A 27,857-nucleotide genomic window follows, 5' to 3' on the forward strand; every position below is an offset into this window, starting at 1 on the left:
GCAGCTGGAGCTGGTTTTTCAGCGGTGAATGCATTCTCTCCCGTGGGTCCACAAAGCCCAGAGTAAAGCCAGTCTTTTATAGTGCCATGAGGGGCTCTGGAGATAGAACCGCCTAGCTCCTTGAGCAAGGGCCCAGGAAGGACCAGTGGAGGGAGGGCACAGGAAGCACCGGGCTCCACACTGTCAGCAGTGGCCCCGCCTTCGCCACCTAGGCTTCAGACAGTGGCAGCCGCGTGTTGCTTTTCTGGGCTGCGACCCCACAAACCAGTGTAGATAGTGGAACTCTCGGAGGGGGGTGCTGCTGGAGCTGGACCGGACGCGCAGCAGGGTGGAGGGCGGGGACAGTGGAACAGGTTGGGCTGGCCGGGCGAATTTCTGACAACTAGGAACCCAGAAGACAGGGGACAGCTCGGACAGCTGCACTGGACTTCCCGCCAGGTAACCCTAGGAAGGTCTTGGGAGGCCTCGCCCCAGCCCCTCTGTTGGGTCAGGAGGCCGAACTTCCTGCAGAACAGCGAAGCACAAGGAAATCTTGGGAGAGGCTGGCCTGGGCGGAGTGGACCCAGGGACAGGCAACTCAGCCTTGACTTCCCCAGGACTGGTCCCGCTCCTTTAGGCCCTCTGCCCTGCACCCTAAAGAGGGACTATAGGAGCCGGGAGCGCCAGGGTTTAGAAAGAAGTCACCTCCCCCACGCTGCTTCCCTACCCCGCGACCCTCTAGTCACACCCGGACTGTTTTATAGAGGAAACTGAGGGTTATAGTGGTAAAGTGACTAGAAACTCGCACTGCAGGCTGACCGGGAAGGGGAGGGAGGTGCTGGGAGCCCTCGTGGGCTGGCACGGTGGTTGAGTCTGCTACCCCACGTGGAAGAAAATAAAACTCAGAGACGGTTTGAAAGAAAGAAAGAGAGAAAGGTAGAGAGAGAGAGAGAAAGGGAGAAAGGGAGAAAGGGAGGAAGGGAGGAGGAGAGGGAGGGAGGGAGGGAGGGAGGGAGAGAGAGAGAGAGAGAGAGAGAGAGATTCCAGAACAGAAAGCCAGGCCAGAGAATGGGTGGCTCTTGTGACTTGGCTTCCTCCTGATTCCCACTTGTGATTCAGTGGACTCTGGCCCAGGTGTGTGTGTGTTGTGTGTGTGTGTGTGTGTGTTTGCGTGCCCACGTATGTGCGCACAGGTGTAACACACCATGGTGTATCAGAATGTAGTGACTTCTACCCTTGATTGTGGGTGAGTCTCTGAACCAGAATATCTAGCCACTAACCACAGAGTGCCTGAGGGAATCTGCCCTGTTTGTCTCTGTGGAGGCAATCAGGAATCTCCGCAGCATTAGCCTTTGGCCTTAGCGGGCAGAAAGTGTGAATGAGTGAATGACCACAGAGGTGACAGGTAAGGAGGAAGAACCTGATTGGCACATAAGGTGATGAGTCCCTTAACTCTGGAAGAAGCCAGGACATATAAAATAGACCTTTTCAACGGCACGGACACAGGGGTGCGCAGCTAGGACAGTTTGTCCCATGTGAAGTCAAAGTTTAGTTTGACGGGCCAGGTTCACGGCCTCTTTTCAGGTGGAATGAACATGCATGTCTTCGTGGGTAACAGTCATCCATGAAAGCTACCCTCAGACTTTTGTTTGTGGATGCTGAAAAGGCGGTGTGACCTCCGAGACCCCTTGGCCTCCGAGTACTATAACACCGTGAAGGCACAGGGAGGAGGGGGTTGCTCTTTCTGGAAGGTGTGGGACTGGCACGATAAGCTGGATGTGGTCCTTAGTCCAGATACTGAGGAGGAGCCTGAGTCTGGGTGCTTCAGCGAGAGGGGCACAAGTCTTGGAGGTTGTGCTGGGGAACCAGGAGAAGTACCAGCAAGTGCATTGCATTGAGGAGCATTGGCTGCGGCAGAGGGCAGAGGGACTTGAGTGCTGGACCAGGGAATCTGAGCTTTGCCATCAGTCCTGGGGGTACTGCGATAGCCTCTGTCGGGGCTAGGCTCAAAAACACAGCATCTGTGCCAGTTCTAAATGGGAGCCACTGCTGCTTGAGGCTGCAAGAGGCCTGGGAAAGTGACTGTGTAGACCGAGCTGGGCTGGTGGGAATGCAGAGGAAAAGGGTGCCACCAGAGATGGCGTGCAGAGAGGGGAGTGGGCGAGTGACAGTTGTGGGTCATTGCCTCCATTGCAGGAGAAGATTCTAGAGTCGGAAAGGTTAAGCAGTTTGTCCAAGGTCACGTGGCAAGTCCGTGGAGCCAGGGATCTGAGACCAGAAGAGGACCCACTCCAGTAACCAGGTAAGTCAGTGACCACTTGTGGGGACCCAGACACTTAAGACCAGGAGGGACGAGCTTGTGAGATGGCTCCATGGATGAAAACACTTGCTGCTCAGCCTGGGGACGTGAATTCCATGCCTGGAACTCCATGACAGAAGGAGCAAACTGACTCCTGAAATTTGTCCTCTGTCCACACATATGCTTAAATGTTAAAAAAAGAAAAAGAAGAAGAGAAAAGGAGTAGGCAGGAAGGATAACTGTAAAGACAGAACTGAGCCCAGGGCTTGGGTACAGGGGAGTCCAGTACAGGATCAGGTGGATCGGTATTGAGAGACTTGTCATTTGTTAGCTCAGCCTGTAGGCCAGCCCTGCCTCGGGACAAGAACTTGGTGGGCCCTTGTGACAGTTGCCTGGGTTGCTGTTGGGAGGGAGCTTACAGGTTGCTGGGGTGCTGGCCTGGTGGCTGGGAGAAACGTGGCAAAAGGTGAGGGTGTCAGGAGAGTCCCCAGGGACTCAGCATTAGTCACCGAGTTCCCAGCACCCCTTGCTTTCTTTTCTCCCACACAGAAAGATCACAGTGCACAGGGGATCCCTTGAGGGAGAATGGCTTCTGTTTATTGTAGTTTCCCAGAGCCTTGTTCCCTCCAACGTCTCCCCGTAAAAGGGCTAAATAGACAGTTGCAGAATAGCACGAATTGTGTGTGAGGAACAGAGCAGCCACAGGGCCTCTTACGGAGTCACAGCATCGGGGATGTTGGAGGGACAGATGGGGAAACGGAAAGTTTAGAAACTCAAAGTCTTTGGTTAGCTGTCAGCGACCAACAGAAAGAGTCTAGACCCTGTGAATCCAGCTTTCAGGTTTTGCCTTCTCCTCCTTCACATGGAGATGACGGTGCTAGAGAGAGACCTGCAGGCATGCAGCACGCAGCCCTAGGGCAGTGTGTGAACAGCTCCCAGCACCAAGTGGACCATTTCCAGCTTATAAACATCATACGCACACACAGACACACATAACACACACACATACCACACACCCATACACCACACAAACACACATAACACACACACACCACACATCCATACACCACACAAGCACACATAACACGCACACATACACACACCCCACATACATACACCACACAAACATATAACACACACACACCGCATATACATATACCACACAAACACATATTACACATTCACACATACCACCACACACATTCGTGTACCACACAAACACATACCAAACACACCATACACACACACACACCACACCACACACATCCATATACCCCACAAACACATATCAAACACACTACACACATACCATACCACACACATACATATATTAAGCAACCACGTATCACACATAACATACACACTATATACATACATACGTATACTACACAAAAACACATAACACGCACACACACCCCAGGATATCATCTCTCGAGTGTTCGAATCACTTCTTTGACTTCTCAAAGTCTTGTTTCTTCTAAGAGTAATTTGACAAGCCACCGTTTATTGAGAGAGCTTGAACCTGTCCTGTCCGAGTGTGCAGGATCAGGAAGCCCCTAGTAAAGACAAAATACGTGTGTGGACTTACAGAACCCCACAGCACAGACAGGGGAACCCCAAAATGAGTGACTGTGGGAGCAAAAGCAGGGAAGACCAAGCGGGGAGAAAAGAAGCAAGAGTTCACAGAGCTCATGATGTGCACAGCTGCTAGCCTGTGCAGAGCCATCTTCGGGGGTGTATATCAGAAAGCTGGCGTCCCTGTCGCTCAGGAAGCAGACAGACAGACAGACACGGGCAGGGCGACTTTATGAAGTATTGTCCAAACTAGTTCACTTTGTGGGTGACGGGGAGAACGCTGAGAATGTGACTCCTGCCACTCTAATGGTCCCCATGGCAACCAAGCCCAGCCTGTGGCAGGTGTGTCCCAGTGACTTTCTGGCCACTCTCTTGGCAGGAGCTTCAACACACCCCATCGAGGAAAACCTCTTTTCCATTTTGCAGGAAAGTTAACTGAGGAGGAGGGAGGGCACACTCTGTCTGTCCACGCGATCTTTCCTCCTCTGCTCTCTCTGATTGGCAATGGTGGAGACAGGATTCAAACCCAGGCAAATGGGCTGTTTTAGAGCCTGTGCCATAAGCAACTTTTGTCCTCGCCAGAGTCACCTTCTAGGCTCTGTCCACCCTGCTCGGCTGCTCTAAAGGGCTCCTTTCGTGCTCACCTGTTTAGTGAGGTGTCCTGGCAGACTAGAGTATCGTGGGCTGAGGCAGATATACTAGACCTCTTAAAGGTTAATGCGGGGAATGGATCCTGAAGGCCCTTTCCTGCCTGGGCAAAATTGCATGTGGGTGCCTCTCCTTGTGTGGAGAGTGTAAGATTCCTCTTGTGGTAGATTCTTCTGTCGAGAACGTGTTCCCTAGGTAGTTTATTTTGGCACTCTGCTCTGGCTTCCTCAGAAGGCTGGCGGGACACTTTCTTCCCTTGCTATTTGTTGACACATCCTGGACAGGTGACTGAGGGAGGGGTCTCCAGTGGCCATGAACTCAGTGTGGGTGGAGCCAGACTCCAGGTTACTCTGCCACGCCCACACGTTTCTAGAAGATCCTGAGAAGTAACAACAAACTCCAATTTCCAAGGTCTCTCTTTCCACACGTCTGGGCCAAGGATCACTCCAAAATGTGGCCCAACTGGGAGAGATGAAGGAGGCCAGGACTGAGGGTTGTGGGGGTGGGGAGGGCATATCAGCTGCTTTTCTGTAGGTAGCAGTGTAACAGCAGACTGTGTAAGTAAGTCTGAAAACATAGGTTTATCCTGGCTTGTCATTTTGGAGGTCTCAAGACCAAGGTTCTGCCGCGGAACTGGTTCTGTGTTGGTGTTACTTGAGACTTCTCGCTGCTGTGACAAACAAAACACCAACAAACGCAATTTGAGGATGGCAGGGTTTGTTTTGGCTTCCATTTTGTGAGTGCAGTCCATCATGGCAGAGCAAACATTGTAGAAAGAATGGATCTAGCTATGGCGGCAGGGACGGAGGCAGCTGGTGATGCTGCATGCACAGCCGGGAAAAAGAGAGAGATGAACGCAGCTCTCTACTCCTCTATCCAGTCCAGAACCCAAGTTCTGGATGACGTTGCCTATATGCAGGACGAGCCTTCTCTTCTCAGTTAAAACTCTTTGGAAACACCCAAAGATATATTTCCTGGCTGATTCCAAATCCAGTCTGGTTGATGATGACTGTTTTGCTATCACAGTGGGACAGGGGTATCACATGTCTCTAAAGAGACATAGAAGAGACAGAGAGATAGGGGAGTGCATGTCTCTCCCTCTTTGAATAAAGCCACTAGGATTCAACCCTGTGGGATATACACTAATGACCTTATATAGGCACTTTCTGATGGTCCTACTTCTAACACTAGACTTGACCCAATAGCCCATCTTCTTGCTAGGTATGGTGGCACATGCCTGTCATCTTAAATACTCAGAAGACTGATTCAGGGCGATCTCGAATTTGAGGTCAACCTGGACCACACAGGAAGTTCAAGACAAACCTAAGACACACCATGAGACCTTGTCTCAAAATGAACAGACAGAACAAGATAAGACAAAACAAATCAACAAACAGCGCGCGCACACACACACACACACACACACACACACACGCACACACGAATAGCTGGGAATATAGCTTACCATGGAGTCTTTGCCCAGCATACAAAAAGGAGGCCCTGGGTTTATCCTTCCAAAGCCCCGTGTGTGTGTGTGTGTGTGTGTGTGTGTGTGTGTGTTTGATTCTGTCTTCTTTTTATCTCTCAGTGGGGATTAAATTTCAACACTTGACATCTTGGACATTTAACATCTAACAGTTCTCTGTGTATCTAAACCATAGCCATGCAGATGGTGCTTTGCCCACCAATGAGACTGGGTGGGCTCAGCATCCTGATTCTTGGTCCTAGTGTTCTCCTGGATCTGTGGTTCCTATGCCCTTCCAGAGTTAGCCAGGGAAGGGGCATGGGTAAGGCCTGGCACGGGAGCTGCAGGTGTACCAGGACCCACTTGGCATCCAGTGGGAAACCCTTCCTCCAAGAAGCTGCATTTGTGACTCTGACCAGGCCTTCATTACCCTTTTAACTAACTCTCAGGAGCAGCTAGGAAAACAGGAGATGAGCTACAATGGCTCAATTACCAGTGCAGGCAAGAGGAAAATCTCCTATTACCTGCAAGATTGGTTTATCTTCACTTTATTTACCTTAGAGATTGCTTGGTGTGGAGCCCTGGGTCAATCTGGATCCAGCCAGTGTTCTGGTCTCTGGATGAAGCTGTGTCACAATGTCTTTCTCAAAGGAGGCTTCTGGGAGGTGGGAGCTTTGTAGGTGCAGTGGGGGGAGGAAACCATTTTGCCCTCCAGCTGGACATCGGATGCAGAGAAGTGCCCCACACTTGGCTCAGAGTTTGATGGAAATTATCTGGTCCTTAGGAAAGCCCGTGAGTTAGGGACTATGATTATTGCCTCCCCACCTTACAAAAGCAGGCGCTGGGGCACAGAGAGGTGGACTAGCTTTCTTAAGGTCGTACAGCTAGTAAGGAACAGAGCTGGGATTTGAATTCAGGCAGCTCAGCTCCAAGGCCATTTCCTCAATCATTGCTTTGTCCACCTCCTCTGAAGGCTTAACTTAGGACCAGTTCTGATTCTAACCAGCCATGCATCCTCAGCACTGGCCCCCTAGAACCAAGCTCCTCCTCAGTGAAATGAGGATGGTTTCTTACTTCTCTGTCTCAAATGCTCGCCCCAAGGATTGTAGTGGCATGGTGGCCAAGGCTCCCTGTGATGGCTTTACCTGTCTCAAGGTTTTCTGTTGAGTTCCATTGTCTAGTGCATTCTGTTTCTTGCTGGGTCTTCTTGGTATCAGCATTGGTGGCAGGTTCTCCAGAAGGCAGGGACGAAGGTGGCTAGCTCTCTAGCATTTGTGCTTACTGACTCCTCCTTGGTTCTGACGGATGAGTGCGAGGGGGACACAGTTCAGGCTGTGTTCATAGACAAGTGTGCGGAGCCTGTCCCTAAAGCTTTCAGGGGAGGAGAGGTGTGCATGCTGTACCTAGAAGGATGAACAGGGTGGTCAAAGCAGAAACCCTGCGCAGTGCAGAGCTTCATGAGAAGGGCCGGGTCAACAGGCAGGGATTTTGGTAGATAGTTAGAGGGCCCCTGGAGGGGACCGTGCCCTGGACTTGCTTTGGTTGTTTTCCAGAAGAGCGCCCCATTGAGCTGGGGAACTTCAATTTAAGTTTAATTTGCCTCACATTAACGAAGGAGAATGGGAGATGCTCTGGAGTCGTGGGAGTCAGGGCGGTTTCTAGAGCACCAAAGGCCATGGCTGGCAGCATTCCCACTAGGGACAGCCTCTGACCCTGACCAGACCACATCAGGTTTTACCCTTCTGGGGACACAAAAGCATCAGGGAGGTTCGCAGGATGGTTAAACATGCAGGGCTTGCTTTCTGTGATGATGTGTTAAAGTTGGTCATGGTCTGGGCAGGACTGGCCATCAGAGGCTCTCTTCCCAAGGAGAGGTTTCATGGTGACAGAGACAGCAGCTATGGTTCCAGGATGAGCACAGGGCAGGAAGCGGTGAGGGGACCAGGTTCTCAGGAATTTAATTTCTCTGGGTGGAGCCATCTTGAATGGGATAGCCTACCTGGAAGGGTCCACTGGTCCCTACAAGGAGCCCTGCATCTTTCTATGGTGTTGTGGCCTGGGGTGACTTTCTAGGAGAAGGCTTGATAATCTTCCTCAGTAAAGATAATCCAAGTACCAGGAGAGGGTGCAGGAGGGTCTTGAGTTTAAGGCCTGCCTGGCCTACCTATCAAGGTGTCAAGGGGAAGGAATAAGAAGGGGGAGGAGACGGAGGGAAAACAAAGAAAGAGGTGGCAAAGAGATCTCATGTCTGCCAGATGGTGACCGTGGTACACAAGGCCTCCGGTGTGGTGTCTCTCCTAACTGACACCACCTTCGCCACAGACCCACAGAGAAGAGCTCACTTTGCCTCTGTCTTTCATTTATTGTTTTCATCTCTTTGGCTGACTGGGGACTGGGATTTGGGTTTGGTTTTCATATCTCAATGTTTTAAAATTCTACCTATCTATCTATCTATCTATCTATCTAATAAAATTGACCATTGTAACTAAGTAGCCCCACATTCCAAACTCTTAGGGTGTGTTTAGCACTGGCTGTTGGATGTCCCCCTCTGACGTGTGTCTCACTTCCCTCTCAGCAAGATGGCCTCAGGGCCAAGACTCACTCTGGCTTCTCTAATCCCCCCCCATTGGTCTAGACAGGGATGTTATTATATAAAACCAACAAAACTTCCTTCCTGGGTACACTAGCATCTACCCCAAATATTCCACCTTATGATGGATTAGGCTATGTATCATGTGAAGCATGTTCCACTAAGATTCGTAACTAGAGCCTTGAGCCAAAAGGATTTGCTTAAAAATAGCTTAATTATATGCCATAGACAAGCTCCTAATGGATTTTACCGAACTACTAAATTAAACTTCTCCACTAATCACAAGCATATTATACAAGTGTGAGCTTAGCTCTGACTACGGTCTCCCTCCAGGCCTCCGGAGAATTTCTGGTATGCAGAGGCTGGGCACTGTCTCTCTTCCTGTTCTCACATGTGGCTGGCTGGCTTTTCTGTCATCTTGCTGTAGTTGGAGTCAGCATTTGCTCAGTTAAAAAGCTATTTATTCCCAGAGTGTGTCGCGGCCACGGACAGTAACCATCTCTGTCGATTTCCTGTTTCTCCAGAGGGTCCTCTCTCTAGCGTCTCCATCTTCTGGGCTGTGTCTTCCAGCCCACTTCCTGCTGCTTGCCATGACCTCTCCATAGACCTCACCACCCCTGTTGTGCCACCTAGTGCTCAGATTCTAGGGGCTCAACTTTCCTTGGGGTAAGCCCTAGGGTTCAAAGTTTGTAGATGCAGCTTAAGTCTAGGGAAATAGCCAGATCTCCAGCAGACCTTCATAGTTCTATACCCAGGACGAGGTCATGTGCCACGTTAGCTGTGTCTCCGCCATCCCCACTTCTCCAGTGAGCACAGCAAACCTCAGGGAAGTTCAATGACAGGATCTGGATTCCTGTGTTCAGCCCTAGTGGGACTACCTACACTGCAGGCATCTCTCCTGTGCCACCGATCCCCCTGCACCAGCCTGACTCCCTACAGGAGAAGGGGGCCTACAAGGTCACTCTTTGGACAACAGCCTCTCTGATGACTTCCTTTTCCTCTTCTCTGGTCACAGAGTCCTGTTACAGGGCCTAAGCCCGCTGTTTATACTTTAGCCCTGGCTTAGGTCTATAAATGAGGCCAGTTAACTTTTTCTGCCCCAGCCTCTTGTGTAGGGACGCTCACTTTATGCAGTCACCCGCTGGGGCTCTGTCTGGAGTCTGTGAAACCTCTGTGGCTAGCCCGTCCCAGAGAGGCCCTGGAAAGAACAGAGTGATGTCTACAGCTGACCCATCTGTCCTTGTTCACGAAGCACACTGCCCAGTACATGGCTGATGATGCTTGGCCTATAAACTTCAGGTAGACTTCGGAAGCCCTCGACTGGGCAACTGAGAGAGCCCTTATTTTCTGACACAAACTGAGCTTTAAACCGTATTTCCTGCCCTCCTGTCTGGTCCTAATCTCATCCCATAAAGCAATGTGATGGAAACCTCCATGCTGTTGCTCCAGGACTTGGGCCCACAGAAGACTGGAGGGCAGGTGAGCAGCTAAGTCCTAGAGCAGCAGAGGAGCTGGGCCTACCAGTAGCATAAGGTGCTGGCAAGAAGAACCTACTCTAACTTGGCTTTATCCCTCACTCTCTGTGGGTCTCAGGCACCTCATTCTAACACAATGGTCCTTCATGTCTCTGAGGTTGACCTTATGATGTAGTTAGGCAGTGACGGTGTGAAAGACTTTAACCAAGATAAAACCTTATAATTAGTTAGTTAAGGGAATTGTTTTCCATTGGATAGTATAGCCCAAACTGGTCTAAAATTTGAAATCCTCCTGCCTCAGGACTCCCAGTCTCCAGGTGCTAAGTAGGATTGCGGGATTGTGCTACTATGGGTCTTGACACCCTTTAAAATAAGGTTCTTTATCTTATTCTGCAGCCTTGTAGTTCCCAGCCACTGTGCTGGGTCACAGTAATGATCTCTGCGTTAAGACAGGCCAGTCAGCGCCAGCTCAGTACTGAACGACTTTAGTCTCAACAGTGATCTGCAGAGTCCAGCAAGGGCAGCAAGGCTGTCGAGTCAGGACCTCTCAGGAGGGAGAGGTCCAGGATCTCTGGCACCAGGCTCCCTGGAACCCTGGGCTGTTTCCATCCACACCAGCTGAGACCCTGGTGAAAGAGAGGGAATTCTGTGGAGTTGAGAAACGAGGCTCTGACAACGAGCTCGGTGTGGTCCCGACAGCCAGAGTCTACCCTCCTTTTGCAAATATTTGCCGAGCGGTGTGGAGGGTGAAGGCCACAATGCAGGATATAAAAGAGGGATTCCAGGCAGTGCCTATGGATGGTCGGACACCTGTGCACTTAACCGGATGTAGATTCCAGTCAGTCCTGTTCCCTTGGTTTTCACCAAATGCAAAGCTCTGCACTATGAGGGGGAATCTGAGGCTAGAGCAGCACACGGTGACTTAGTTACTGCTCTGTGGCTGTGATACAATACTTGACAGAAAACAGCTTTAGGAAGGAAGGGTGTGTTGTGGATGTGTGGATCTGTCTAATACAGTTCAAGGTATAGTCCATCCAAGCAAGGAAGTCAAGCAACTGGTCGCGCTGCGTCCTCAGACAGGGAGCAGAGAGCAATGCTTGTTTGCTTTCTCCACTTCATGCCGGACTCAACATACCTGCCAGGTAGGGTCTTCCTACCTTAACTAATGCATTCAAGATAATTAACTCCTCCCTTCAGGCATTGCCTAGAAGACCATAAAGTAGGTGATTTTAGCCTCCACCAGGTTGGCAACACTAGTTGTCACACGCAGCTAGTAAGCGGAAATCAGAATTCAAGTCTAGGCCCAACAGCAGCAGAGCCCACTCCCAACCGCAGGGTACATGATCCAAGTGATGTCTTCTATGGTGCCATTTGCTGCTCACACTGCCATTGCTGGGCTCTGCTTTTCAAATTTTATAGCAAAACACAGGTTTTAAACACTATGTCTGATACAGCCAACGATGCATTTAGCATTTCAAATGAAATTATGGCAGTGGAAACATGTAGTCTCCGAGCTGTAAAATGCTCTACAAATAAGATCAAATTATTGTATCTAATGTATGCTAAGGAGACAATCAGAGATGTTGAAAGGTTTGCCCAAGGGCATGGGAACATAAGCTGGTGCTGTCTGGGGTGCCAGCCCTAGTCTTGGAATTGCAGGGTAAACAAGGGAACAAAGAAGCCTGTGCTGGTCTTTAGTGTCCTTTCCCGTTGCTTGAGCTTTTGTTCCTTTTTAGCTCTTAGTGAAACTGAGAGTCAAGGCAGGGGTTGAGGTGCGGGTGGTGGAGTGGGTGGTGGTGGTATCTCTCAGGATGGGGTTGTGGTAGTTGAGTCTTCTAGCTGGAGGCAGAGCTCTGGGGCAGGTGGGTGGAGAGGAGAGGCTGGCTGCTCTGAGAATGGGGCAGGAAGGATTTTATAACCCTATAAAACCCAGGCAATGAGTTATTTTTAAAATTGGAATTAAACTGGAATTCAGGGTATACTCTTCCAGTGTACACAAAATACCATCGCAAAACTTCTTAAGTAAAGAAAACAGAAGTATGTTTGTTTAGAAAGATCCAAGGATTGAACCTGGACCTGTGGAAGGTGTCAGCACGGGCTCCACCGCAGATGTGTGTAATATGAAGGGCTGCAAGACAGACGTAGTCGGTCTTTGCCGAGAACCGCAGATCGCTTGTTTGTTCATTCATTTTCAAAGGGATTCGCTGTCCAGATCAGAAGCCGTGCAGGGACTGTTTCATGTACGTCTGCTTTATTGATTCTTCACCAAGTCCTTGTGTGCCCGGCGCCATTGTAGGAGTTTTTAAGATGAAGAAATGTGCACTCAGAGACAGTAAGCAACGTGGCTCCAGTTCCCCGGACAGCAAGAGATGCAGCGAGATACGGATCTATCTTACAACCGATCTGCTATTTCCTCGAGACATGCAGAAGAAAGCCTTTTCATTTTCTCTGTTCTTAATCTCAGATCTTCTATTTAAGTCTTCCCTCTTCCTCTCTGAAATACATGTCAGAAACTTTCCTCCAATGAGAGCCATGCGTGCCAGTTTTTGTTCTTGTTCCTGAATAATGCCCTTGCTTCTCTTCTTCTGAGAGGAGGGGTTTTTCCCTTCTCCTCTGGAATGTTTGTTGCTGATGAGAAGCCAGCTACTCCGAGGTGAGCCGCTGTAAAGTCCTCAAACCTTGGTGCTGCTTTTAGAACATCCCCTTGGAGTGCAGAGGTGGCTCAGCGGGTATAGAGCAAGGACTGAGGTCAACCCTCTGTAGCAGTACAGGCTAGTAATCTCCAGGCTAGGGGATGAGGTCAGGGACAACCAAAAGGATCTGGAGGCCTCTGCAGCCAGCCAATCAGGGAGCCAAAGTCATTGAGAGAAATCTTGTCTCCTGCATTCCACTACTTATCTAGCTTTCTTTACTCCGACGCAGTTCAGTACCCCCTGACTAGAGACTGGTGCTTCCCACAATGCACTGGGTCTTCCTACATCATTTAACATTCAAAACACAGAGATGTCCAAGCCTGCCAACGTGATTCAGGCAATCCACCTCCAGGCTCTCTTCCCAGGTGACTCTAGGTTGATATTTAAAACTACCAATGACAAGGCCTGGAAAAATAGCTCAGCAGTTAAGAGGAAACGCTGTTCTTTCAGAGGACCTGAGCTAGGTTCCCTGTAATAGCGTAGGTAGTTCAAAAACACCTGTAACTCCAGCTCCAGGAGGATGCGGCACTTTTGGTTTCTGTTGGCACTCGGATTCATATGCACATAGCTACATACATACAAATAATAACAACAACAGCAATAAAAACATGGTCACAGACAGGAAGTGGGGCTCTGCTACAAAACCCTCAGGGCCCACCCACAGTGGTCTACTTCCACTGGGCTGGTCCCACCTCCTGAAGTTTTCATCACCCCCTTGAAACAGTGTCACCCTCTGGGGACCAAGTGTTCCAACACGTGAGTCTATGGGAGGGGTAGTTCCCATTCAAACCGTAACAGACACGTGTGATTTAGAGGGGGAGAGCGGCCATTCAAAATGCTCTCTGTCGGTTGCTTTGAAATGCCAAGGTGATTACTATCAGCTCCAGTCACCATGCCGTGTTATAGAGCATTAGAAATAATAATCTGGAAAGCTATGCAAGATGGCTGGAGATATGAAGAAGAGACTCGTGTGTCGCTCAGCTTTCTGTGACTGTAACAATAACTTCTGGACAACCATAACATAATCCTGTAGAGACACAGCTCATTGTGACTCATGGCTGGAGGTTTTGGTTCCTGTAGCTTGGTTCTTTTGCTTTTGGGTATGTGACAAGGTTGTAGATATTAACGAAGTTCGCTGCTCATGTTCCGAAGGATGAAGAATGACGGGATGGTTTGAAGAAAGAGTGTTGGCAGTGGTTTTGTGTGCTGTACAGCTTTGAAGACATAGGAAAACCACTGGGCTGTCAGTGAGAAGGTCCTGGTGACAGTCCATGAAGGGGTGTAAGCAGAAGCCAGAATTATGTGTAGGTGTATCCTCTAAATGAGAACATCTTCCATCGTGGGCTTTTTGTTGGTTGCTGGGGGTGTAACTAACAAACAGGATGCGAGTGAGCCCGTAGAGGTAGCACAGAAGACAGAAGACAAGCAACAACGACAAAATAATTACAGGAGAGCGATCTCTTGGCAGGTCAAGCGTGCACCCAGCATGGCTGCTCTGGTCGCCACGTTGTGTATCAAGTGCCCTTCCTAAGTGTATAAGCTTGCTCATTTCCCAAGTGCTGCACCCTTTGGCAAGCATTTCCCTGTCTGTGCACGTACCCCAGGCGTTGGCAACCACTCCCCTAGTTTCCTCTATGAGTTCAGCGTTTTATGTTTTAACCAAAAGTCAGACCATGCAATGCTGGCTTTCTCTGTCTGACTGTCTGTAAGCATACCAGTTTATGTGTGTCCGTAAATGTACGTGTACATGTGTGTACATGAGTGTGCAAGTACATGCATGTGCATGAGTGTACAGTGCATACATGTATGTGTGTGTACAGTGCATATGTGTGCGTGTGTATGCACGTGCATGCCTGTGAACAGGTGTATTCATGTGGAGGCCAGAGGCCAACATCGAATGTCTTCCTCAGATGTTCTTCAGTTTAGTTTTTGAGACAAGGTCATAATGAACCGGGAGCTCACAAGTTCAGCAGGCCTCAGAGGGGTGTGTGTGTGTGTGTGTGTGTGTGTGTGTGCGCATGTGTGCTTGCGCACTTGTATGTATACGTGTGTATGTGTCTCACAACTACTTTATTACCCTGCCAGTGGGCATGGAGGTTGTTTCCTGTTTTGATTGTTGATTAAAGTGCTGAAAATTAGCAAGAAAATGCAGAAATACATTTAAATCATTGGATTTTTTTTAACATTTGGCTAAATTTTTTTTCTATTTTGGAATAATTTTTGCTATCTTCAAATCTTCATTTTTGAGTCCCTAGAGTCCAAAAAAAAGTAATATATTAGAGGAGCTACAAAACATCCCATAAATAATGGAATTGGAACTTGTTGTAGTATGTGGCACTGTATAGCAAATAAAACAAAAAACCCAATGGCTCCAGTAAATGGGAAAGGACTGAGGACTCTGAGCAGCGAGGAAGCAGAGATCAAGCGATATTAAAGTCTGGGGATGTGTAATCAGGCTCGAATGTCTTTGACTCTGGAATATGATCTTAGGAGCCTCCTCATATATATCACAGGATAATCTCAGCAGTAGGTTACATCCCCTCTAAAAAAATATCCTCAGCTAAATGAATTGAATGATGATAGTTACCACACGGACAGCAACAAGACTGAGGAAGGTGAACAGGAGTATCTGATCAGTGAGGCAGTGATACTGTCGGGTTTGTGGTTCCTTCTGCTTTACCCTCATGCTTCTGCCTCTTAGTCACAACGTGGCTGCAGAAGCCCTGCTTAATGAGGTCACACAACATCCTTCAGAGGAAGGATGCCCGGAACTCCCCCAAAAGCCTTCTGCTGTCTCATGCAGGGAGAAGAATAGGTCAGGAGCTCACCCTACCTTGTTGACAATAATGGCTTTTTTTTTTTTTCATGAACTGAGGTTCTGGGGCAGATGATGAGGTTGACACAGTGTCCCGAGTGTGTAAGGAAAGAGGACGGGATGGCTGATGGCTGGAATTGCTTAGGAAAGCAGAGCTGTCTCATTCAAAGCCTGCACCAGGATGAAGCTTCAGCTACTCCAAGGCCTGCTGTGCCCTGACGGTCAACAGTGAATTCCTCAAAGTCAAAGCAAGGATCTCCTCTCCATTCTACCAACAGGCTGCACACCGACCTCAGCTGCCCTTCGGGAGGCTGACACCGAGCCACCAGCTGCTTCTCAAGGCCGGACAGTGGGGAAGTGCTACTTTTCCTCCATGAGCTCAGCCTGGGCCTCTGCTGGATGCTCGACTCTGGCACATCTTCCCCAGGACAGCGTCTCTGAAGGACCGTGGGATTCAGAAGGAGTTCTGGAAGAGTCCAGGCAAGTGTGCACGTGGGTATGAGACTGTTCCTGGGAAATGTGGAGCCTCCTGCATGGCAGGTGTGGTAGAAGCTGAGAGAGGAGTAAGTCCCCCAGAGCTGAATGACGATGAGGAGATCTCTGCGCTCTCTCTCTCTCTCTCCCCCCCCCTCTCGTGTGTGTGTGTGTTGTGTGTGTGTGCGCGCGCACTATTGTTTGTTGCACTCTGCCATTAAAACCCCCTGTCAACTCTAAAGTGTGCTTCTCTAAAGTGTATCTTCTCCAGTCTTCTTGAGAGTCCTCTAGAGCGACAAATGGGCCATCATCCCCTCTAAGCCCTACCTCCTCCCCCAGAAAGAGAGGGTAGGAGGCTAACGGGGAGACTTGGACCAAGGACAGCAGATAATGGCCATAGGCAGGGGGTTCCCATGACGACACAGAAATTGGCAGACAACCTGACATCTTAAAGTGTGTCCAGCAGACCTGGCAAATGTTCCTCTGCAGACACAGGTTTGAGAAGCAGCGAAAATAAGAGGCAGTAGGAGGGTGAACCCCAGAGGGAACAGCAGAGTGACAGGCAGCTGAGAGAGACTTCTAGGGCATCCATTGGCAGGGCAAGAATATATGAGACTCATTTGCCCCTTGTGATGTGGTTGTATTTTATGCCTTCCTAGAATCTTCCATTCGAGTGTCGATTCCTTCAGAGAAGTCATGAACTATTTTATTTCTCTTCTCCACAGCGGCAATCTTCAACTACTGTTTCTTGACGCATTCCTATAAAACAGGCAGGCCAGTCAAGATCCTAGAGTTTCCCTTCCCAGTGTTGTCATCCGTCTCTGCTGAGAACACACTCAGAAGTGACAGTATCAGACTGGAGGTCACTTTGAGGTTGACTTTCCTAGGGCTGTTGTAACAAAACCCAAGCTGGGTGATTTCTGACACAAACATCCTGTCCCCCAGAGCTGGTGGCAGGTAGTGGGAAATCCACTTCCCAGACGTTGCCTCCTTATTGATGTATGGAGACTCCTCCCTGCCGCTCCCTAGTAATTGGCCATCTGCGCCAAGCTAAGGGATCCCTTAGCTTGCGGCCATATTGCTCTGTTTTGTCTCTGTTCCATACAGCATTCTAGAATCCTTGTGCATCCTTACTGGGATGGCTCATTAGCATACAGTCATATTTGCTTTGGGGCCCCTCCTACTCCAACATGGCCTCATCTTAATTGCACCCCACAACCGTCTAAATGACAATGTACTCTGAGATACTGAGGTGCTCACTAGAGCTTTTTCTTTTTGAGGTCAAAATTCATTCCAATGACGTTAATTTGTTCACTGTGACAAGGAGAAGGACATAAGGAGGGGTAAGGGGTCAGTGTCAACTGTGTCCCTTTGTGCTGAGGGAGAAGTAAGGGACAGAAGGAGCATGCGGCCTCTGCTCCTGGCGAGGTGTAGACATGTGTGTAACAGGTGGGGTTTAGAGGAGCACCCCACAATACCATGCTCGAGAGGAGAAACTGTACCTTCCGGTCCCTTCCCATGTCATAGGACAAGTAGGTCAGGTACCATGACAGAAAAGAATAAGGCAGCCTTAAACGTTGGGGGACGCTTGGAAACGCCACCTGCCCAGTGCTGGAGACTTCAAAAGTCCTCGCTGTCTTGAGGAGCTGAGTCATGGCAGAACTGAAGGAAATGTCTCCCCTAGGCAGCTATGGAGGGGTCCGTTACCCCTGGGGCGGGGAGAGCTACTGGGCTCAATCAGTGCCTTGCTGTGTTGAGCCCGCTGCTGCTCCCAAACCTGCAGCTCAGTCTCTCTGCTGCCAACTTCTGCTCTCACCATCTGGGAAGTCTTCAGGGTGAATGGCGGGGGCCTGAGGCTACCAGGTCGTCTGAAACCTGACTGTGTTCTTCTCATGTTGATTGTTTATTTATAGGTGCAATGGCTGAAAAATCAAGTCAGAAGGTGTTTAGTGAGATATTGTCCCTGCTTCATTTACACATCCTGTCCTGTCCCTAGTAGTTTTAGTAGTGTCTTATGCATCCTTCCAGCTTGTTGTTTTAAAAATGTAGTGTGTGTGTGTGTGTGTGTGTGTGTGACAGTGTAGAAGCGGAGCCCAGTTCTCTCCTTCAACTATAGGGTTCCTGGGGTTCAAACACAATTCATCAGGCTTGGCAACAGGCACCTTTGCCCCAGGCTAAATGTCAAATTTATCTTCCTCCTGCCTCAGCCTGTCTAGTGCTGGGCTGCAGACAGGTGTCACTGCTCTATACATTCCCTCATTGTATAGTTACAGCGGACTGTCCACACTTCTAAACCTCACCTTTTCCTTAACTCATCCTGCTTTCTTCCCGTGGGGCTTTCTCAGTTTCTCTGATTTGCTGAGACAGTGTTCCACACAGCCCGGGCTGACGTTCAGCTCACTCACTAGCCAAGAATGACATTGCATGCTGGGATTACAGATGTGTAGCTCCACAGCCCGGTCTGCTGGTCACCAAACCCAGGGCTTTGTGCAACCCGCAACAAGTCCCCTGCCAGTTGAGCCACATCCCCAGCTGGGAGCTTCCCCGTTGTGTAGTACCCGACAGGGTATTTTAAGTCATTTAGTGTTACAGGTAATACTGGCCTGAGTTCACTGCCTTGTTGTATTGTGTCTGACTATGTATAACATTTAAGATTTCTGAGTTACTTTTGAAGTAGTCAAAGGACCCCAGAATATGGCTAGCTTCTCTGTAAATGGGACTCTACTTTATTTGACTAGCTGGGTTGTTTCTTCCTTTGCCTTAAACCTTGAACTTGGTTTGCATTGTGAAGTCCATGTCCTTGTCTCAAAGACGGGAAAGAACTGGGTTGTTTGGTTGTCCTACCATTGTCTGGGTAGTGACTTAGTAATCAGCAGTAAAAATGGGTAGAATTATATGTGGATTACTTTTCTCTTTGCTGCAATCAAATACCCAATGAGAAGCAGCATGTAAGCAGGAAGGTTTCTTTGGCTCCCTCTAGGGAAGGCATGATAGGAGGGTTGGCTTTAGGCGTTGCTGGTGGGAGCCTGTGGCATGACTTGCTCCCATCCCAGCACCCAGGGAGCAGAAAGCTTAGAGCCCCTTTATCAATTGTAATCCTTAGCTCTGCCTCCCTTCACCTTTTGGTGAAGCCCCACATCTAAAAGATTCCAGAACTTTCCAAAGCAGCATCACCAGCTGGGGACAAAGTATTCAAATTCACTAGCCCATGGTTGGCAACTGGACCTCGTGGGTGTGTGTGTGTGTGTGGGGGGGGTGATATGAGATAAAGACACAGCCCCAGGGAAGAAGTTTCACCACTATCCATAGCTCCTTTGGACCCCAAACATGAATAGTGGGCAACCTCTGCATGCCCGGCCCCTGTTGGGTTTGAGAGATAAAATGAAAGAGTTACATCCTGATACATCTCCCTTAGGATGGGGCAACAGAGGGCTACAGTGCTACTAGGCAAGTGTAACATGGGAAGGATGCAGGTGTGTCAGCTGGTTCATGAAAGAAACAAACGGAAAGGATTCACCCCGGAGTCAGGAGGCGGCCAGTTCCTGACTGTCTTGAATCGTTACCATTTTTTTTTTTTAAACAATGCTTGATGCAGGAAGGAAGTGGGGGCCCGGAAGTGGAGGCTGTGAGCTAAGGTGTTGAGCCATCCTGCCCACAGCTCCGATGACTGGCCATGACAAGGTAACAACGGCCAGATGGGCAGAGCTTGCTTTCAGTTTTTCTCATTCATGATTGATTCCTTCTCCAGCCCTTTAGCCGGGTGGCCTTCTCGTTGGACACTCACCTCTTCCCAATGAAGGTAATGAAGCCCAGACAGTCACTGGACAGAGGAGAGGAGGGTCAGGACCAGGAAGGCATGATTGATGGGTCACAGCATTCTGCCACATCCCCAGAGATGGGATCTTCAGACTTGCAGGCCTGGGCTGCTTGCTGCTTTCGTGGCTTTGTACTGATGCTCCTCCCTCCCCTCACCCTCTACCCATCCTCTGTGTGCCTCCCATGGCCCCCAGTTTGCAGACAGCAGCATCTAGTATCTGTGGTTATCTTTGAATAACTGGGTTTTGCTTTGTGTGTATTCTTTCTCGGAGTGTGGCAGTACAAACCACAGCAACCTGCCGGCAGAACTGGTGGGGAGGGAGCATGCTGTTTCTCAGACAATGCTCGGTCCGCAGCAGCAGCAGCTGGTGCCGGCGGGGACATGGTAGAAAATGAAGGCACTGAAACAGCCTCTGAGTGGTCGCTGAGGTCTCTGCCTTGTGCTACAGATGAAGGAGAAATTAGGGCATGCTTGTTCCAGGTTGAAAGGGACAACAAACTCCTGGTGGGGTTCAGACAACAGGCATATCTAGTGAGAGTGTCTCTGTGTTGATCTCCACGTGGTGACTCGAGATGTCCTGTATCCTTCCTGTCCTTAAGGAGCTAGTGATGGGCAGGGGATCAAATTGGATGGCTTACCCAACCTTTCCAGCTTTGCTCCTCAGAGAAATTAGCTGGAGTCCTAATGAGGTCAGTGCTGCCCCCTAGAGGGCAGAGTCATAAATTGTCAGAGAAATTATGCCAGAAGCCCAGGGAAAGTAGTTGGGGAAGAAAAGTATAAATAACATAAGGACAAAATCTTGAGGTGGTGGAATCCTTTCCCCTCGTCGATCTGTCTAGCTTAGAGCATTTCCAATGACTCTTTGAACTGAAAGGCCCCAGTGTAGCATACCGTTTCTGTGAAAGCCGGAAGCCACCCACTGGTTTATAGCCTGATCAGAGTGGAGGTGCTTTGGAAGTTGTTGGGGTCAGAGCTAGGCTCCAGCAGTGCCACAGCTTGTCCACATGCCCCCTATATGGCAACAAAAGAGACAAATGAGGAGAAAGCTCAGTGGACAAAGCGCTTGAGAGCCCGAGTTCAATCCCCAGTATTCTTATAAAAGATCAGGTGTGCTAGCAGCTGCTTGTAATCCTAATCCTGGGGAGACAAAGACTGGCAGATCCTGGAGGAGGGGAGCTCACTGGGCAGCCAGCCTAGCCTAATCAGTGAGTCCCAGGTCCACTGAGAGCTCTCTATTCTTCAATATTCACCTCAAGGGACTGGGGAGACAGCTTGATTAGGAGAATTGCCTGACCTGCTTGAGGTCCTGGACTCCATCCCTGACAATGAAACCCCACATGGTGTGGCATGCTTGGGGCTGCTTGTTTGTTTCCCAGCCACACAGACCAGAAATACTCACAGAGAAATTATTTAATATAATATAACAATACTGTTTGACCAGTAGCTTAAGCGTATTTCTAGCTAGCTCTTACATCTTAAATTAACCCATTTCTATTATTTTGTATTTTACCACGAGGCTCGTGGTTTACTGGTACTGGTGCATTGGCATCTTTCTCCTCCAGCGGCTACATGGTATCTCTCTCATCTCGCCTTCTTCCCTCCTCTATCTGCTTGGAATTCCCACCTTACTCAATTCTGTCCTGCTGTAGGCCAAAGCAGCTTTATTCGTTAATCAATGGTATTCACAGCATACAGAAGGAAATCCCACATCAAATCTCAGTACTTGGAAGGCAGAGGAGGGAGGGGAGGCTCAGAAGTTGAAGGTTATCCTTGGCTACATGCTATCTTCAAGGACAGCCTGAAATTCATAAGATAGTGTCTCAAAAAAAGTTATTCTGAGACCCTAACAAACACCTCCCAGCTCTCCCTCTCTCTCTCTCTCTCTCTCTCTCTCTCTCTCTCTCTCTCTGCACTGTCTTTTTTTTGTTTGTTTGTTGTTTGTTTTTTGTTTTGTTTTGGGTTTTTTTTTTTGGTTTTTCAAGACAGGGTTTCTCTGAAGCTTTTGGAGCCTATCCTGGAACTAGCTCTTGTAGATCTGCCTGCCTCTGCCTCCCGAGTGCTGGGGCTAAAGGTGTGTGCCACCACTTCCTGGCATTTTTTTCTTAATATGTTAACGATTGAATTATGTCTCAATCATGTGGATTGGGGATGTGTTTGCCGTGACCTGTGCCACATCACAGCACAGTACCCCTGCCCTTGGATACGAGGCTGAGCCCATGTGCACTCCTTCACTTTCTCTGCGTTTACATCTGTGGTTGGTTTTGGTCATCTGTGCTTCCACTTGAAGGCGTTTCCTTCTTCCTCTCCTCACACACAGGCTGGAAAGGGATTTGTCATCCCTTAGCCTTACACTGATAAAAACAGTTCCTGTTGCCTCCTACATGGATCTGCTACTTACCTGCATTTTTATGGGAAGTGGATCCCATTGTTCTTCCATTCAATCCAAATGTGCCCATGGTCAGGCTGTGTATGCATTGACTGTCTGGCCACATGTCTCGGGGCAGCCATTATGACCATCTTCATATTGACTTACATGCCATTAAAAAATTGTGAATTTGGGGGCTGGAGAGATGGCTCAACAGTTAAGTACACTGGCTGTTCTTCCAGAGGACCTGGGTTCAATCCCCAATATCCACACCATGTCTTACAACCATGTGTAAATCCAGTCTCAGGGGATCTGACACCCTCTTCTGGCCCTATGGGCCTGTTGTGCACAGACAGACATTTGTGCAGGCAAAACACCTATACACATAAAAATAAGCAAAACTTTAAAAGAATTTTAAAAGTTGTAGGGGTTTTCCCCCTTTAAGATTTCAGTTAAGGCTAACTGATGCAGATAACAGAACTACTTTATCTAGAAATTTTATTCCAGAAGGTAAAATGTGACTCTCTAAATATATGCCATGGAGATGGAGCACTTGGAATATCATAGCATTAAAGAATCTCTAAGGTTGGGAACATTCCGTGCTGTGTTTATGGGACAGTAGCTGATTGCGTGAGGTTGCACGTCTGACTTTCTGTTGCTCAGTCAGATCATTAAACAGCGCATGTAGTCATCTTACACTGGTATGCCCCCACTGTCCCGCTAAGGTGGTTTCATGAATGCGGGCAGAACATTTATATCCCACCCCTGAAGGTCTATTGATACTTGCAGCATCATTGCGGGGGGGGGGGGGGTCTGTTGTTGAAGTAAATCCTGTATCCCTTCCTGCAAAATTCTCCAACAGGATCATAGCATCCCATCCTCAGGCTACCAGCTTGGACTGAGAACAGTGGACATGGGAGTGCCCCTGGTTAATGATCAGCCCGTTATCTCATGTGTGGAGGCATCTCCAGGATGCAGGAGTGCAGCTCCATGCCCTGTTTCCTGCCAACTTACACAATGAACCTTTCATTAACGGTGCCCAAAGCAGAGTTTTCTCTGACTCCCAGGCTGCCTCAGCAGGAGAGAAGCTGAGAGACTTGCAGACTGCTGTATAGGAATTCACAAACTGCATTAGTGGATCTTGTATGTGTACTCCCAGACCTGATTTGGAAGCGTGAGTTCAGAAAGGGCCAGTAGTGTGGGAGCAGAGATGTGACCTGAAGATGACACTGTCTTCTAAATATACCTGGAAAGAAACACCTAGGGGGGAGCTGGAGAGATGGCTCAGTGGTTAAGAGCACTGCCTGCTCTTCCAAAGGTCCTGAGTTCAATTCCCAGCAACCACATGGTGGCTTACAACCATCTGTAATGAGGTCTGTTGCCCTCTTCTGGCCGGCAGGCATACACACAGAATACTGTATACATAATAAATAAATAAATGTTAAAAAAAAAAAAAAAAAAAAAAAAAAAAAAAAAAAAAGAAACACCTAGGGACAGCAATGTCTTGACTAAGGGCAAGGGGCAGGGCTTAGTTAAAGAACAGGGGGTGGGGAAAGGAGAGCAAAGATTCATTATTCTTAGTCTCTAGGTGTGAGCTTTGTTGACATTTGATGCACCATTGTCCTAGAAATGAACAAAGCACATAGGAATACCTTTGTTTCACTTTGTAAGAATAATGTTTTCACAAAAGGAGAGCTCTTCCTTCCACGGATGGATGAGGTCATCTGGTACTGCCGGGTAGATGGCTTCTGCTTCCCTCCTTTACTTCCCCTGGCTGACTCTCCTTCTGTTTCCATGCCCTGTACGCACATACGTGCTGTTGCTAGCCCTTCCTGGGTCCCTGTGCCTCTAGGGCAGAGGTACAGCTGAGCAATAGCGATGCCTCCTCCTGCTTGACAAAAACCAGGGTCTTCCCAGAGTGGCTAGAAGGGTGGATAAAGGCATACTAACAGATACCCTGAGCCATGGAAAGAGAAATGATTCCACCAAGAACAGGACATGGCAAGCACCAGACACTGACTGCTCCTTTAGGTTCACCCTACTGTAGTAGGAAGCTGCTTGTTCATTTCTCAGCTACTCAGACTCCCAAAATAATCATACAGAAACTATATATTTAAATCACTGATTGGCTAATCACTTAAGCATTTTGCTAGCTATTTCTTTTTTTTTTTTTTCTTTTTTTTTTTTTCGTTTCTTTTTTTTTTTTTTGGTTTTTCGAGACAGGGTTTCTCTGTGGTTTTGGAGCCTGTCCTGGAACTAGCTCTTGTAGACCAGGCTGGCCTCGAACTCACAGAGATCTGCCTGCCTCTGCCTCCCGAGTGCTGGGATTAAAGGCGTGCGCCACCACCGCCCGGCTTTGCTAGCTATTTCTTACATCCAGAATTAACTCATCTCTATTTTTCTGTGTATCTCCATGTGGCTGTGGCTTACAGGCAAGATTCCAGCTTGTCTGTTCCTGGCAGTGGCTACATGGCATCTCCTGGCTCTGCCTCCTTTCTTCCAGCATTCGGTGTAGTTTTCCCTACCTAGCTCTGTTCTGCCCTGCTATAGGCTCAAGACAGCTTCTTTATTCATTAACCAATAAAAGCAACACATATAGAGAAGGACTTCCCACATCACCCTACTGTGAGCAGGACAGACAGACAGATCCTTGCCTCAATGGGCTCAGAATCTTGTAGCAATATTGGTGCTACCTGGTTACACCAGGGATCACTTAATTAGCATGAGCATAGAAATACTGAGAAGGGTGCATCATCTGTTCCCCTTGTACACGAACATGCAACCAAAGGCCTGGAGGATTTCAAGTCATAGACAGGTGAAATCCAAGGCTCAGAGCAAGGAAGAAAATTAGCAAAGGTGGCCTGGTCTGGTTTATGAGTGATATGGAAACAGAAGCCACTTCTGCACTACTCACCCCATCCCAGTCCTGCTTTCATCAGAGCTGGGGATGGGTTGACATGTGTAAGGGCCAGCTGTATCAACATCTTCATGGACTTGTTTAGACCAAGGGGCTTTTAATGAAGAATATAATGGATAGGAGAATAGGTGAATACTTGTGAATATATTCCGTATAGGCTCCTGCCTATATTCCTATAATATAATATAATATAATATAATATAATATAATATAATATAATATAATACAATATAATAAATATAGTATAATATATAGGCAGGAGCTATTCTAAGTAAAAGGTTAGTCCCCATGGGTACCGTGTGCCTCTGTGTTGGCATCAGAGATAGTAAGCACATATGATGCGGTTGCTAAGAAACAGGCCAGCTCTCAGACACAGCAGTGCACTACACCCTCCAGCCCCTTTCCTTACTTCCATTCACTGAGTGTCTGTGCTAGTCTACATTAGGGCTTCTTAAATGGTTATCCTTTTTCACCTGAGAAATTTTTATGTGATCTGGGCTTATAGATATGTATAATAAGAATACAAATCAAATATTTACTACTAGTAAACCATAATAAAATTTATTTTAAAACAATTATTTGAGACACATGATCTTTCTATTTGTTAAAGAGGAAAGAGACTATGCATACCAATGAGGCAGCTGTGTGTATTTATTTTTACATAAAAATTAAATATTGACTGAATATTTTACGCTGCATCTTTAATCAATATTTTGATTTTACAGTCATCAATACTAAGACTGCTGCCTCCATAAATACACAGTATGAAATGCCATAAATATGTTTAGGATGATTTCAAAAATCACTGGAAATTCTGCCCTAATTCCAGGCAAAAATTTATCTGACAATTTTTAAAACAAATTCAAGTCAGTAATTCAAACACCAATTAAAAATTGCTTGCTTTCTAGTTATTAAGTTATTATTATTGTGTGTGCACGCGTGCGTACATGCCCACATGCACATATTGCAGCATCTGTATGGAGGTCAGAGGACAAGTTTCAGCAGTCCTTTCTTCCACTGTGTGGGTCTAGAGCCCTGCGCTCAGGTAGTCAGGCTTGGTGGCATGACCTGCCGAGCCTTCTCACCAGCCCTAAACATCAATTTTTAAAACCAAGCATCTACTACGATACAATTTAAAGCTATGCTGATTTAACATATGAAGGGATGTGAAGGAAAAGCCTTGGTTTTCCTTGGTTCCCATTATGTCTCTATGAGAAGAGAAAGCATGCGTGTGCAGTGAAATCATGCCATTCGTGACATGCCGTAGTCTCACATCTGAGCTGAGGTGTTTCGGGATGCATCTTTAGCGTTGCCTGGTGTGATGGTGTGTGCAATACAAAGTGCACATGTTCTGTGTTCAGAACCAGGGCTGCTCTGAAGTCATGCCCTGTAGCATGGACAAGCACTGACACATAATACACTTTGGGGCCATTGTGTGTTTGATTTTGAATTACTTGTTGGTCTTTGCATGTTCAGAAACCTCTTTACTGTTACCAAATTTCTCATGACCTCCACACTCAGTTACCCAATCACATGCAGCCCACAGTTAACAAGCTACAGTCTAGTGCCTAGGTGGTGGCCCTGTGCTGCTCTGGTCTTTGCTTTCCACTCTTTAACTCCAGTTTTCACACCATCTCCCGTCTGATATTTGCTCTCTAATGGCTGTGTGACGCTGGGCATGGTACCTAACAGTTCAGATCGTAGTGTGAGAATGAGGATGGGCAGCATCCCTCAGAATCTGGTTAGGATCCATGAAGGCAGCTGAGGGGTCTAGCTCAATGCCGGCCTCGCACACGTTCCCATATGAACTCCCATGCTGAGATCCACTCCACAAGTAAAGGAATAGCCCTGTTAGAATTCAAAGAGTTCAGGAGCTTGCTGAGGTCTGTATATGCTACTCACCATGCTGGGAACTGTGGGTCTAAAAATGAATGAGCCTCGAATGTAAACAACCAAGTATAACACAGTGGAAGCAATGATGCTAACAAGAAGCGCGGAGACCACAAGAAGAAATGGCTGGACCACTCGGTGCAGGCCTGAGCCTGACTCTCCGGACCCTTTCGCTCTGCCCTGGACTGATGCTAATTATCCACTTCCGTTTTCCTGATTGCATCCTTTGCTTCTCCCATCCTCCTGCCTCTCCTCACTGCTCCTGACCTGGCCTTGTCTTCCTCATCTTCTAGACGCCCAGCAGGTACCACCCCTATTCCCCAGCTGAACCCATTACCCTCCTCTTTGTCCTTTATTATCTTTCCTAATTTCTTTTTAAAAACATCTTATTGTAATAAATGTGTATATAAAACAGGATAAAAGAAAGTACCCCCATAAGCCCAATAAGCAGATAACCACCGTTCATGTTGATTTTCTTTTGTTTTTTTTTTTCAGTCTCTCTCTCCCTCCCTCCTCTCTCTTGCTAGTTTAAGTTTCTCGTGTACTTTTATTTTAATTGGATTGTAAGTTATTGACACCAGAAAGGGGCCGTGTGTCAGAGACTTCATACCGCCGTTATCCAACACAACATCTTAAACCAGGAGTCCCTTCATAGTGACCAATGGGAAGCCTCAATTCAAAGTAAAGAGTACCTGTAAATGAACAAACACTGATTTGACTCAGTGCTAAGAAACCTCTTGTTTTTGGAGCAATGAAGGGAAAAGAGGGGAGAAGAGGCAGAAGCAGGGAGGGGAGGAAGAGGCAGAGGACAGTGTATCAGCCCACACACACTGTTGAGAAGTGAACAGGTGGAAT

At 48.1% G+C, this 27,857-nt stretch overlaps 1 protein-coding gene across 2 annotated transcripts in view; it reads left to right on the plus strand.

Moving 5' to 3' along the window:
• Positions 1–228: 228 nt before the first annotated feature.
• Positions 229–27,857, plus strand: part of Cracr2a (calcium release activated channel regulator 2A) — a 107,608-nt gene continuing 79,979 nt past the window's right edge. For both annotated transcript variants that reach the window (XM_041640017.1, XM_041640027.1), the window contains exons 1-2: positions 229–438; positions 2,176–2,281. The gene's annotated coding sequence lies outside the window, so the exon portion shown is untranslated. The remainder of the gene's footprint in view (positions 439–2,175; positions 2,282–27,857) is intronic.

Source organism: Microtus oregoni, unplaced genomic scaffold (assembly GCF_018167655.1).
Source record: "Microtus oregoni isolate MIOR12 unplaced genomic scaffold, Mior012 000002F_ref0000024, whole genome shotgun sequence".
NCBI lineage: Eukaryota > Metazoa > Chordata > Mammalia > Rodentia > Cricetidae > Microtus > Microtus oregoni.